The sequence below is a fragment of the Rhinopithecus bieti genome, unplaced genomic scaffold (genome assembly GCF_001698545.2).
Source record: "Rhinopithecus bieti isolate Rb0 unplaced genomic scaffold, ASM169854v2 scaffold_23236, whole genome shotgun sequence".
Classification (NCBI taxonomy): domain Eukaryota; kingdom Metazoa; phylum Chordata; class Mammalia; order Primates; family Cercopithecidae; genus Rhinopithecus; species Rhinopithecus bieti.
In genome coordinates, this window is record NW_016811820.1 from 998,828 (window position 1) to 1,012,783 (window position 13,956).

General features: G+C 38.9%; 1 pseudogene; it reads left to right on the forward strand.

The window, feature by feature from the left end:
- Nucleotides 1-233: 233 nt before the first annotated feature.
- Nucleotides 234-13,956, forward strand: part of LOC108544181 (60S ribosomal protein L21 pseudogene) — a 67,386-nt pseudogene continuing 53,663 nt past the window's right edge.

The following is a 13,956-nucleotide window of genomic DNA, read 5'->3' on the forward strand; positions in this document are numbered from 1 at the left end:
CAGCAATATATAAAAGGATAATAAATGTTGACCAAGAAGTGTGTCTACCAGGAATGAAGGTTGGTGTAACATCCAAAAATGAATCAATGCAATCCACAGAATCAATAGAATAAAGACAGAAAAAAAGAGGACATTTTAATTGATGCAGAGAAAGCATTTGAAAACATAAAAACTCCCAGAAAACTAGAAATAGCCTTTTGGCCAGAACCACTATCTTCCAGTAATTCACCAAAATGACGAAAGCAAAGGGAAAGTGGAGAAGCACCCGATATAAGTTCTCTAGGCTTTTTAGAAAACGTGGAGTCGTTCCTTTGGCCATGTATATGCGAATCTGTAAGAAAGGTGATATTGTGGACGTCGAGGGAATGGGTACTGTTCAAAAAGGAAGCCCCACAAGTGTTATCATGGCGAAACTGGAAAAGTCTACAGTGTTCCCCAGCGCGCTGCTGGCGTTGTTGTGAACAAACAAGTTAAGGGCAAGATTTTTGCTAAGAGAATTAATGTGTGTGTTGAGCATCTTGAGCACTCTAAGAGCCAAGATAGCTTCCTGAAAGGCGTGAAGGAAAACGATCAGTAAAAAGAAAAAAGCCAGCCGAGCTCGGTTGCTCACACCTGTAATCCCAGCACTTTGGGAGGCCGAGGCAGGCGGATCACTTCAGGTTGGGAGTTCAAGATCAGCCTGACCAACATGGAGAAAGCCGGTTCCTACTAAAAATACAAAAAAATTAGCCGTGCATGGTGGTGTGTGCCTGTAATCCCAGTTACTCGGGAGGCTGAGGCAGGAGAATCACTTGAACCCAGGAGGCGGAGGTTGCGGTGAACTGAGATGGTGCCATTGCACTCCAGCCTGGGCTACAGAGCGAGATTCCGTCTCAAAAAGAAAAAAGAAAGAAGCCAAAGAGAAACGTACCTGGGTTCAACTGAAGCACCACTCTGCTCCACCCAGAGAAGCACACTTTGTGTGAACCATGGGAAGAAGCCTGAACTGCTGGAACCTATTCCCTATGAATTCATGGCATATTCAGTGAAAAAAAAAAAAAAAAAAAAAAAAAAAGACTTCGGGGCTGTAAAATGTTTCTATTGTCTTTTAGCTTTACTTCTTGAATTTTATTCTAGTGATTGATTTACAATTACATTGTAATAGAAGAATTAGTATGAAATTCATTGTCCTCTCCCCAAAGAAAATTTAAACCAAATTTTAATCGTGTCCTAATTCATTATGTAATGTCTGTACTACCCAGATGTAATGTATTTCTTATTGAAAGATGTGAGGGAGCTCATTGTGCAACAAATTACTCAATTGCTTAGAAAACGGCCAGATGTTATTTATGAAATAGTTGTACTGGTTTGAAGACAGTCCCTCTAAATCATCATGGAGGAAATGAAATAATTTACAAAAATTAAAAAAAAAAAGAAAACTAGAAATAGAAGGAAATTTCCTCAACCTGATATAGAGCATTTACAACAAACTCCTAGCTAGCATCATAGTCAGTGATTAATTACTGGATATTTCTGGCCTAAAAGCAAGAGCAAGGTAAAGATGTATATTGTTATCATCAATTAATTTTTTTTAAATTATTTTTAGTTTTTGTAGGGACAGGGTCTTGCTATGTTGCTCTGGCTGGCCTTGAACTCTTGGCATCAAACAATCTTCCTGCCTTGGTCTCCTAAAGTACTGGGCCTACAGGCATGAGCCACTGTACTTGGCCTCATCATTTTCATTCAATATTGTACTAGAGGTGTTAATCAGTGTCACAGTTAAGAAAAAACTTTAATATTCAGTTTAGAAAGAAAAAATATATTTGTATTCATAATGATATGACTTATAGAATCCTAAGCAATTTTTTAAAAGTCACTAGAACTAATAAGTGAATTTATAACGGTCCTAGGATAAAAATTCAATATAAAAAAATTAATTGTGTTTCTATAAACTATTAATGAACAATTAGAAAGTGAAATTGAAATCAATTTATAATTAGAACTAAAAAATAAGTAAATTAGCTACGAATAAATTTAATAGAAAATGTAGAAGAGTTTTACACTGAAAACTTTAAAAAATATTGCTGAGGAAAATTAAATACCTAAATCACCTAAAGAAATGGAGGTCATCCTGGCTAACATGGTGAAACCCCATCTCTACTAAAAACACAAAAAGTTAGCCGGGCGTGGTCGGTGGGCACCTGTAGTCCCAGCTACTCAGGAGGCTGAGGCAGGAGAATGGCATGAACCTGGGAGGTGGAGCTTGCAGTGAGCCGAGATCGCGCCACTGCACTCCAGCCTGGGAGACACAGTGAGACTCCATCTCAAAAGAAAAGAAAAGAAATGGAGGTAATTACCTAAATAAATGGAGAAATACATGGATGTTAATGTGTTAATTTAAATATTAGTGTGGAAATTCTTCCCAAATTAGTCTGTAAATTCAAAATTCTCTGATCAAAATAACAGTGAAATCTTTTGAAGAAATTTACAAGCTGATTCTAAAATGTATATGGAAAGTCAAAGGGCTTAGAGTAACAAAAAGAATTTGACTTGCATTTTCTGATTTTAATACTTAAAAATTTACTGTAATCACGACACTAGAACTAGCAAAAGGTTGACATCAAGATTAATGGAACAAATTAGAGTTAAGAAATAAACTAGACATATATGGTCAATTGATTTTTGACAAAGATAATTTGTCAAAAAGATAATTCAATAGCGAATAGCCTTTTCAACAAATGTTGCTGAAAAAACTTGAGTATCAGTGTGGAAAAGATGAACATCAATAACTACCAAACATCACATAAATACATGAATTAAATTTGGGTCATAGACCTCAACATTAAATGTAAAACTATATAATTTCTAGGAGACAAACATAGAAGAACATCTTTATGGCACAGGGTTAGTGAAAAAGCATGAGAAAGTTGATTAAAGAGATATCATTAGAAATGAAAACTACTGTTCTTTAAAAGACACACGTAAAAACACAAAAAGGCAAGCCTCACTCTGGGAAAAAATATATGTGTGTGTGTGTGTGTATATATATATAAAAATAATACATGTCTATTTTTACATATAAGAATATAAATAGGAAATAATTATTTTATTTATATAAACACACACACACACACATCTGACAAAGAACTTGTATTCAAAATAGTAAAATAACTTTTACAAGATAATAAAACCCAAGAAAAAATATTCAAATGTATTCAAATGATTTGAGCAAACACTTCACAAAAGAGGACATATGAATGATTAAGAAGCCCATGAAAAAATGTCACCCATCATCACTCATGAGGGAAATACAAATTAAAACTAATATGATATCCTGCTACACACTTCTATTCCACACACATCTCCTGGAAGGGCTAAGACTGAAAATACTGACTACACTAAATGTTGGTGAGAATGTGGAGCAACTGGAACAATCAATCATACATTCCTATTGAGAATGTGAAGTGCTACAGCCACTTTGAAAAACAGTGAAGCAGTTTCTTGTAAAGTTAAACATAAAGTTGCCATGACCGGCCAGGCGCAGTGTCTCACACCTGTGATCCCAACAGTTTGGGAGGCCGAGACAGGCAGATCACTTGAGGTCAGGAGTTGGAGACCAGCCTGGCCAACAAAGTGAAACCCTGTCTCTAATAAAAACACAAAAATTAGCCGAGTGTAGTGGCAGGCACCTGTAATCCCAGCTACTCAGGAGGCTGAGGCAGGAGAATTGCTTGAACCCGGGAGGCGGAGGTGCAGTGAGCTGAGATTGCGCCACGGCAATGGCGCCACTGCAATGGTGACAGTGCCTGGGCGACGAAGTGAGACTCCATCTCAAAAAAAAAAACAAAAAAACCCAACTTGCCGTGACCAAGTAATCCCACTGGGAAATTAAAGACCTAAATAAATAAAAATGCATGTTCACACAAAAACTTGTTACAAATGTTCATAGCAGCTTTATTGATGATAGCCAGATATTTGAAACAACCTAAATGTCCATTGACATGTCAATAGATAAATTATTTTATTTTAATATAATGAATATAATGTAGCAGTACTGAGCAATAAAAAAGAAAAAAATGGATCCACACAATAATAGAAATTTATGTCATAAACATGCTAAATGAGACAAAGTCAAAATGGAAATTATCATACACTGTATGATTCAATTTCTATAAAAGGCTAGAAAAGGCAAAACTATAATGACAAATATCAGACCAGGGTCAGGCATGGTGGCTTACACCTGCAATCCCAGCACTTTGGGAGGCTGAGCGGGTGGATCGCCTGAAGTCAGGAGTTTGAGAACAGGCTGGCCAACATGGTGAAACCCCGTCTCTACTAAAAATACAAAAATCAGCTGGGTGTGGTGGCATGAGCCTGCAATCCCAGCTACTCAGGAGGCTGAGGCAGGAGAATCACTTGAACCCAGGAGGTGGAGGTTGCAGTGATCTAAGATCATACCACTGCACTCCAGCCTGGACAACAGAGTGAAACTCTGTCTCAAAAAACAAAAACAAAAAATGTCCCTTGAGTTCCTAGCATGTACACACACAAGCAGCTGGACATGGAGAGGAACACACCAGTAGAAGAACACACAGATGCCAACAGACCATCAACAGTGGAACCACGTGGATGCTGAGGGAAGTTCAGCCAACGGCAGTCAGAAGAGAGCCCAGCTGCTGGGCAACCTGACTCCAGGGAAAGACCACTTTCCCACTCCATCCCCTTTCTAGCTCCCCATCCATATGCTAAGAGCTACTTCCACCATTCAATAAAACCTTGCATTCATTCTTCAAGCCCATCTGTGATCCGATTTTTCTGGTACACTAGGGCAAGAACCCTGGGATACAGAAACCCACTGTTGTTGCAATAAGACAGAGGGACTAATTGAGCTGATAAGCCAAGCCACCTGTGGATGGCTAAGCTAAAAGAACACACTGTAATACATACCCACTGGGGCTTCAGGAGCTGTAAACACTCAACCCTAGACACTGCCATGGGGTTGAAGCCCATACTCCCCACGACCTGCCCCTCTGCATGCTCCCCTAGGGGTTTGAGCTGCAGAGCTCCAAAGAAGCAAGCCATTTCCCCGTCACACATCCTGTGAGGCTAGAAGGGAACTTTTCCCATTTCACTGTCAGAGTCCATTCTCAGCAGGACCCTGAACAGTGTGTCCCAGGTGCCACTGAAGACCCAAGGAGCTCCTTGGAGATGGAACTGCCAGCCACAGCTCTGAACACTACTGTCCCAGCTAAGTGTATGAGGATTTAAGGGTAGGGGGCTCTAGGCCCTTCAACAACCATAATAAAAGTTACAGAAACTGGGGCTAGGCACAGTGTCTCACGTTTGTAATCCCAGCACTTTAGGAGGCTGAGGCGGGAGGATCACTTGAGGCCAGGAGTTCAAGACCAGCCTGGCCAACATGGTGAGACCCCATCTCTACCAATAATATGAAAATTACCTGGGCATGGTGGCAGGTGCCTGTAATCTCAGCTAGTCAGCAGGCTAAGGCAGGAGAGTCGCTTGAACCTGGAAGGTGGAGGTTGCAGTGAGCCAAGATCGTACCACCACATTCCAGCCTGGGTAACAGAGCGAGACTTTGTCTCAAAAACAACAATAAAAAAAATAGAGTATAATAAAAGAATATGGACTTTGAAATTAGGTAGATCTTTGCTGGACTTTCAGTTCTTCCTTTTCTTAACCATGTGAACTTCAGTGAATTATTTAATCCCTCTGTAACATCTATTGCTAGTATTACTATCAATCATAAGAATTACATGGTGATGAAAGCCATACAAAAAGGCACTAGAGACTAGAACTCGTCTCAGGATCGTAAGTAATCTTAATTCTAGGCCCCACCATGCACTGTTCTCCACACCTTGGTCATAAATAACTCAGAGACGAATGAGAGAGCAGTGAGGCTGCTTATACAAATTTTTGTCTCTGCTTGACAGAGGCTAGTGAAATCAATGACCAAACAGAAGCATTTTCTGGAAACGATTTGTTTCTTCTTCTTAGTGGACAAACACTATCTAAGGGAAACAAAGCAATTCCAGCCTCATTTTTATTCAGAAGGCCTCAGGGCTTTGCAAAGCTTCATTTGAAGAGCTGCAGGTTAAATTGCAACTTGTGTTGATGGAAGATCTGTCTTCCAACATAAAGATGTATGTAAAAGGAGACAAACTGCTCTTCTCCGGATCTATACACTCTATTCTTCTTCTCAGAGGCACAACGTAACATCGCCGTTTCAACGACAATGTCAATAATTATTTAATTCATGTAGAACACGCCATCTTCATTGAGAAACCAGCAGCAAGCCGTCCCCGGCCAATGCAAACCGCACAAGCCTCCTGGGTGCAGGAATAAAGCCGACTGAAGACACGGTAGACGCAGAAGACAACCAGTGGCAGCCAACTAGGGTAGAGCAGAGTTGAATGTCTTGTCACTTGCACGGTGTATTTGTAACTAACGCCTGATGGAATCAATTAGTAAGAGACAAGCTCAAAAAGAAGAGAGAGAGAGTAGGTTCTGTAGGAAGGAAGAAAAGAACGGAAGCATTTTCAGAGAAAGTCATTTACTTTTTATCTTGTGAAGACCAGAAGGTCTCCTTGGCAGCTGGATATGCCTAAGATGAATAAAATGAGAAAATAAATTACTTAATACATTACTTTAATGTACTGTATTTAGGAGATAATTTTTTTAAAGGTATGACTTCCGCAGAAGAAAATAGCAGAACATCAGTCTGATGGCATAGAGGATGGGGCAGCATCAGTGCAGATCTCTGCTCACTTTTAGTTCTGGGACAATCAGAAAACTCAGTTTTTCAATAAAAAAAGGAAATAGGCCAGGCACGGTGGCTCATGCCTATAATCCCAGCACTTTGGGAGGCCGAGGCGGGTGGATCACGAGGTCAGGAGATAGAGACCATCCTGGCTAACATGGTGAAACCCTGTCTCTACTAAAAATACAAAAAAAAATTAGCCGGGAGTGGTGGTGGGCACCTGCAATCCCAGCTACTCGGGAGGCTGAGGCAGGAGAATGGCGTGAACCTGGGAGGTGGAGCTTGCAGTGAGCCGAGATCGCGCCACTGCTCTCCAGCCTGGGTGATTGAGCAAGACTCCGTCTCAAAAAAAAAAACAAAAAACAAAAAACAAACAAACAAACAAAAAAAAACAAAAACAAAAGGAAAGGAGATGAGTCTCTGTAGCTTTATCTTGCTTCCTTAGGGTCCCATTATTTTCCTGTTCACCCCTAACTTACTTCCAAGTGCCCAATATGTCTAGGCCATCTCCAATGATCAAGGGACTCCCTTGCAGATGGGGCCCCATTTGACTCTTCATTCTACCTACTTTTCCTCTGCCCTAGTTACCATTCCAGGATGCCACCTCGTTAGAGCCCTGTGCTCTGTTGCTTCATCTGGCAAACACAGGCAGATGTCAGAAAAGTGCCATCAGGTTCAAACCATCTTGCAGATTGGATGGTTTGTTATTTGTTTGTTTTGAGACAGTTTCGCTCTTGTTGCCCCGGCTGGAGTGCAAAGGCACGATCTCGGCTCACTGCAGCCTCCACCTCCTGGGTTCAAGCGATTCTCCTGCCTCAGCCTCCCAAGTAGCTGGGATTACAGATGCTCACCACCATGCCTGGCTAATCTCTGTGTGTGTGTGTGTGTGTGTGTGTGTGTGTGTGTGTGTGTGTATGTGTGTGTGTTTTAGTAGAGACGGGGTTTTGCCATATTGGCCAGGCTGGTCTCAAACTCCTGACCTCAGGTGATCCACCCACCTCTGCCTCCCACAGTGCTGGGATTACAGGTGTGAGCCACCGTGTCCGGCCTGGATGTTTTTACTAAACACTTCTTATTTACAAAATGCCAGGAACCATGGAGAACCTGAAAATGAAATGAAGGCATCATCTCATGAGGAAGAGCTACAGGAAGGACCATGGTAAGTGCTCAAGAGGAGAGCTGTGACTAACACTAAGCAGGGACTGTGTTTCAGGACCATGTTAAGCACTTGCTCACTTAACCCCTCCCATGACACCGTGAAAGAAGATGCCCATTTAGCTGAAGGTGATACTAAGATGCTCAGAGATGAAGCAAATAACTAGTAGGATAAGGATCTGGTCTCAAATTACTAACTTTAAGACATGTGTTTCTTCCACCTCTTCTTACACAAGATAAATTTCAGCTGCAGAAAACTCTACTACCTGGATGAACAGCTTGTTGTGACCTGAATAAGCATGGGCATGGGTTCAAAATGTGGATGAAGTCGTGATCTTCCCTGAAAGAGATTTTCTCCAAAATCTGTTGGTTTACATTTATACCCAAAAGCAATCCTTCCTAATTGTATTAGAGTTTGTTTTCATATTGCTATGAAGAAATACCCAAGACTGGGTAATTTATAAAGAAAAAGAGATTTAATGAACTCACAGTTCTACATGGCTGGGGAGGCCTCACAATCATGGCAGAAGGTGAAGAAGGAGCAAAGGCAAGTCTTACATGGCAGCAGGTAAGAGAGGTTGTACAGGGGAATGGCCCTTTATAAAACCATCAGATCTCGCGAGACTGATTCACTATCATGAGAACAGCACAGGAAAATCTACCCCCATGATAATTACCTCCCACTGGGTCCCTCCCACCCAACAGATAGGGTTTTATGGGAGCTACAATTCAAGATGAGAATTAGGCAGGGACACAGCCAAACCATATCACTAATTAATAATAGCAACAATAATACCTTGCATGATCTTTTAAAATATTTTAAAAGTATATTTATGATCTCATTTGAAGCACCTAGAACCCTTTTAGGGCAGGAAGGGGGAAATATTATGCCCACGTTACTAAGAAAGCAACTAGTGCCCAGACACACAATGAATTAGAAGAAGAGACAAAATTCAAAGAAGGTTTTTCCATTTGGTGGAACACTGCTTTCAAAGCTAACCCAAATGCATCTTGGGTAAAAGAAATGTTTAATTAAAATACAATATTCGGACCAGGTACAGTGATGCATGGCTGTAATCCCAGGGCTTTTGGGAGGCCGAGGCAGGAGGATGGTTTGAGCCCAGGAGTGGGAGGCTGCAGTAAGTTATGATCATGCCACTGCACTCCAACCTGGATTTTATTTCTCCTTCTCTTATGAAGCTTAGTTTGGTCGGATAAGAGCAAAGCAATATTCAAGTAAGAAAATAACACTAGATGGTAACTCAAATCTATAGGAGCAAAGGAAATGAACCAAAAATATAAATATGTAGGTTAAAGTAACCAACTATACAAAAATACATAGTCATGCAGCACTAAACAATGGGGATGTGTTCTGAGAAATGCCTTGTTAGATGGTTCCATCATTGTGTGAACACGATAGGATGCACTTACACAAACCTAGATTGTACAGCCTACTACATACTTAGACTAGATAGTATAGCTTATTGCTCCTACACTACAAACCTGTACAGCATATTCCTGTACTGAATACTGTAGACAATTGTAACACAATGATATGCATTTGTGCATCTAAACATAGCCATGCCTGGAAAAGATACAGTAAAAATATAGTATAAAAGATAAAATGTTGTACAGCCATATAGAGAACTCACCATAAATGGAGCTTGTAGGACTAGAAGTTACTCTGGGCTGAGTGAGTGAATGAACGCTACGCAAATGTGAAGGACTACGACATTACTGCCCACTACTTTAGACTTTACTATCACTGCACACATCATAGGCTACCCAAAATTTGTAAAAACTGTTTTCTTCAACAATAAATTAACCTTAGCTTCCTGTGACTTTTTTACTTTATAAATTTTATAGATTTTTTTCTAACTTTTTGACTCTTGTAATAACACTTGTCTTAAAACACAAACATGTTTGTATAGCTGTACAAAATATTTTCTTTCTCTACCTTCTTATTCTGTAATCTTTTTTCTATTTTATTTTAAAATTATTTTAAATGTTTACATACTTTTCTTTAAAATGACACAAACACACATACTAACCTAGGACTACAAAGCATAAAATCATCAGTATCACTGTCTTGCAACTTGAAATCTTGTCCCACTGGAATGATTTTGGGGCAATAACAAACGTGGAACTGTCATCTCCTAGGATAACAGTGCCTTCGTCTGGAATTCCCCCTGAAGGACCGGTCTGAGGCTCTTCTTGAGAAGGTGTCACTCTTTCCAGAAATATGTCCAATGTGGTTGGCTTGGTTTCTTTTTTTTCATTATCGATTTACTTGTTGGCAGATAATGCACCATGAACATTCCTCTGTATTAATGGAAACCTTTCAACGTTGGCATCCATGTTCTCAAACTTTTTAAGAAGCTTGTTAAGGTCTTCAAAAGCTTCTGCTAAACCCTTCACTGTGAATTTTCTTGTTTTCTTCTTCTTTTTTTTTCTTTTTGTTTCCTTTTCTCTTGCCTCTTCTTTGTCTACATGTTTCTATTCCAGTTCCAACAACTCCTCCTTAGTCAATTCCTCAGGAACCAGCCCTAGGAGCTCCTCAATGCCATCCTCATCCACAGAGTTGTTTGCCAACTCAAGGCAACCACAGCCTTGTATTATTGCAACCTCCTCATCCTTGGCAAATCCTTTGAAGTCATGGACAAAGCTCTTGAGTGCCTTCTTCTAAGTGACATTAAAACACTCCTTGGTGACATCACCCCAAGAGCAGATTCTTGATGCAGTCATAAATGTTGTAAGCTTTCCAGAAATGTGTCGGTATCTCCTCAGTGTCTTTATCATTTGCAGCAATAGCCTCAGCAAAAGTCCTCCTCAGGTAATAGGTCTTAAATGTTGGTATAATTGTTTGATCCATTGGTTGGGTGAAATAGATGGTATTTGGAAGGGGAAATACTCCTTTGATATTGGGATGAAGATCACCAGTAAAAGGAGAATATGCAAGAGCATTATCAACAACAAGCAAAATCTTGAAAGGTATATTATCCTCCAAACCATCCATTTCACTGGGTCATCCATAACTTCTTATTGCTCCTGTAGTAGACAGGCAGTGTGTGCTTACTGAAATGCTTGAATGTCAATATGCTTGGGGGCCTTACTGTATCAGATTACAAAATGTTTCCATTTGTAGCCTGCAACATTGCCCCCAACAAGACTATTATCTTGTCCTAAAAAGCCTTGAAACCTTGCATTGACTTGGCCTCCTTATGGACGAAAGTCCTTTCAGGCATCTATTTCCAGAACAGAAAGGTTTTATCCATATTGAAGATTTGCTTTGCAAGTAATTTTCCTCCACAATCAGCTTATCTACAGTTTCTAAAAATTCTTCAGCTGCCTTCATATCAGCACTCTCAGACTCGCCACTCATTTTCACATTATGTAATGGATAATGATTCTTTTAAAATGAACCATTTAAACCACTCAGAGTGAGCAGTAAATTCACCATGATAGTCAAGTCCAGCCTTTTCTTTCAACATCACAAACTTCTTGCTTCGGCTGTGATTGTCATGATGCTGAGAGGAACACACTTGTGTCTGGTCTTCAGTTCAAGTTGTTAGAAGTTGCTCCATGTCTTTTAGAGATCCTTATTAAGAGTCTTATTGCCTTTAATGAAGCAAATCCTTTAACAGCTTCCATCATTTTGTTCTTGTTCTTCAAGACGGTAGCTATGGTGGAATGGGACTTGGCTGACTGGCAAGCAATCATCATTACTGATTTTCCACCTTTGTAGTCTTTAATCACTTTTAATTTCCAGGTCAATCACTTGATGTGGCTTCTTACTGGCAACATTAGCAGTGGATTTTGTATACTTGGGGCCATTATGAACAAAACAACATAAGATTAAATTATGCACAAGAGAAAACGATGCAATCAAGAGACACGATAAACAGGAGATGTATGAGGCTGGGGCTACTGCAACATGGCATATTATATAACAGTAAATACTTTTCAATAAGTAGAAATATTAAATAAATACTCTAAAATAATCATTAAAAGTATAGAATAGTAAATACCTAAACCAGGAATACAGATGTTTATTATCAATATCAAGTATCATGTATTGTACAAAAGGGGATGTCCTAGACTTTTATATGACTGGCAGTGCAGTAGGTTTGTTTATACCAGCATTGCCAACAAATACATGAGTAATGCACTGTCCTATGATATTCCAATGGCTACCATGTCACCAGGTGATAAGAATTTTTCTGATAACCTTATGAATCCACCTTCGTATATGTAGTCCATCATTGAAATGTTATGCTGCACGTGGTTGTACATGGTTTTGCTCCTTCTCTCCACATCATTAGAAGAAATAACACTACATAAAGCAATAACGATAGCAATGCATCATGTACATAAAACAACAATAAAAAGAGAAGAGAGAATAGAGTTACAGAGGAGTAACATTTCTGTATATCAATAACATTGTTAGTATACATCTGAATTTGGTTCTGATAATTTAACATGTATACTATTAGACCTAGAGCAACCACTAAGAAAATAATTTTAAAAATTATTTAAAAAATTACTGAGGGAATTACATGTTACACCGAAAATACTCACGTAATGCAAATAAAAGCAGTAAAGAAGGAACAGAAGAACAAAAAAGAAATCTGAGACATACAGCAAGCAAAAACTATAGTGGCAGGCATAAGCCCAACTATGCCAATAATAACATTAGGCTGGGTGTGGTGGCCTATGCCTATAATCTCAGCACTTTTGGAGGCTGAGATGGGAGGATCACTTGAGCCCAGGAGTTTGACACCAGCCTGGGCAACATGGCAAAACCCTGTCTTTTCAAAACTAAAATTAAAAAATTAGCCGGATATGATGGCACATACCCTGTAGTCCTAGATACTTGGGAGGCTGACATGGGAGAATTGCTTGAGCCTGGGAAGACGAGGCAGCAGTGAGCCATGATTGCACCAGTGAATTCCATCCTGGGTGACAGAATGAGACCCTGTCTCCAAAAAAACAATAACATTAAACATGACTTAATTAACCAATCCAAACTAAAGTCAGCTATTGTTAGACTGGGTAAACAAACAAGATTCAACTATATGTTCCTTACAGGTGAAATAATTTAAATCCAAAGATACACATAGTTTGAAAGCAAAAGAATGGGAAAATGTAGATCACGCAAATAGCAACCATAAAAAAGCTGGAGTAGATTTCTAATATTAGACAATATAGACTTTTTACAAATGTTACTAGAGATAAAAGGGACATTTTGTAATTAAAAAATGGTCAATCCATTAGGAAGATATAAATATTATAAACACATATGCATTTAACAACAAAGCCCCAAAATATATCAAGCAAAAAAACAAAAGAAAAAAAAAATGACAGAATTGAAGAGAAAGACAGAGAATGCAACAATGATATTTAAAGACATCAATATTTTCATTTTCAGTAATGGAGAGAACTAAGCAGAAGATCAACAAGGAAATAGAAGATTTGAATGACACTGTAAATAAACCAGACCTGGCAGACAGATAAACAATACTCAGCCAACAACAGCAGATTACACATTTTTCTCAAGTGCACATGGAACATTCTTGAGGATAAACCTTATGCTATACCATAAATCAAGCTTCAATAAATTTAAGAGGATTGAAATTGTACAAGGTGTCTTCTCTAATTACAATTGAATTAGAAATTAATAACAGAAATAAATTTGGGAAATTAACAAATAACATGGAAATTAAGCAGCACTCTCCTAAATAATCAATGGGTCAAAGAAGAAATCACAAGGGAAATTAGAGAATACTTTGAGATGAATGAAAATGAAAACACAAGTATCAGCATTTATTGGATGAAGCCAAAGCACTGCTTAACTAGAGGAAAATTTATAGCTATAAATGACTATATTAAAATAGAAGAAAGATCTCAAGTCAATAATTTAAATTTTCAACTTAAGACACTGGACAGGAAAAGAGTATACTAAACCCATAGCAAGCAGAAAGAAGAAAATAATAAGAATTAGAATAAAATTTTAAAATGAAGAATAGAAAACAGAAAAAAATAAA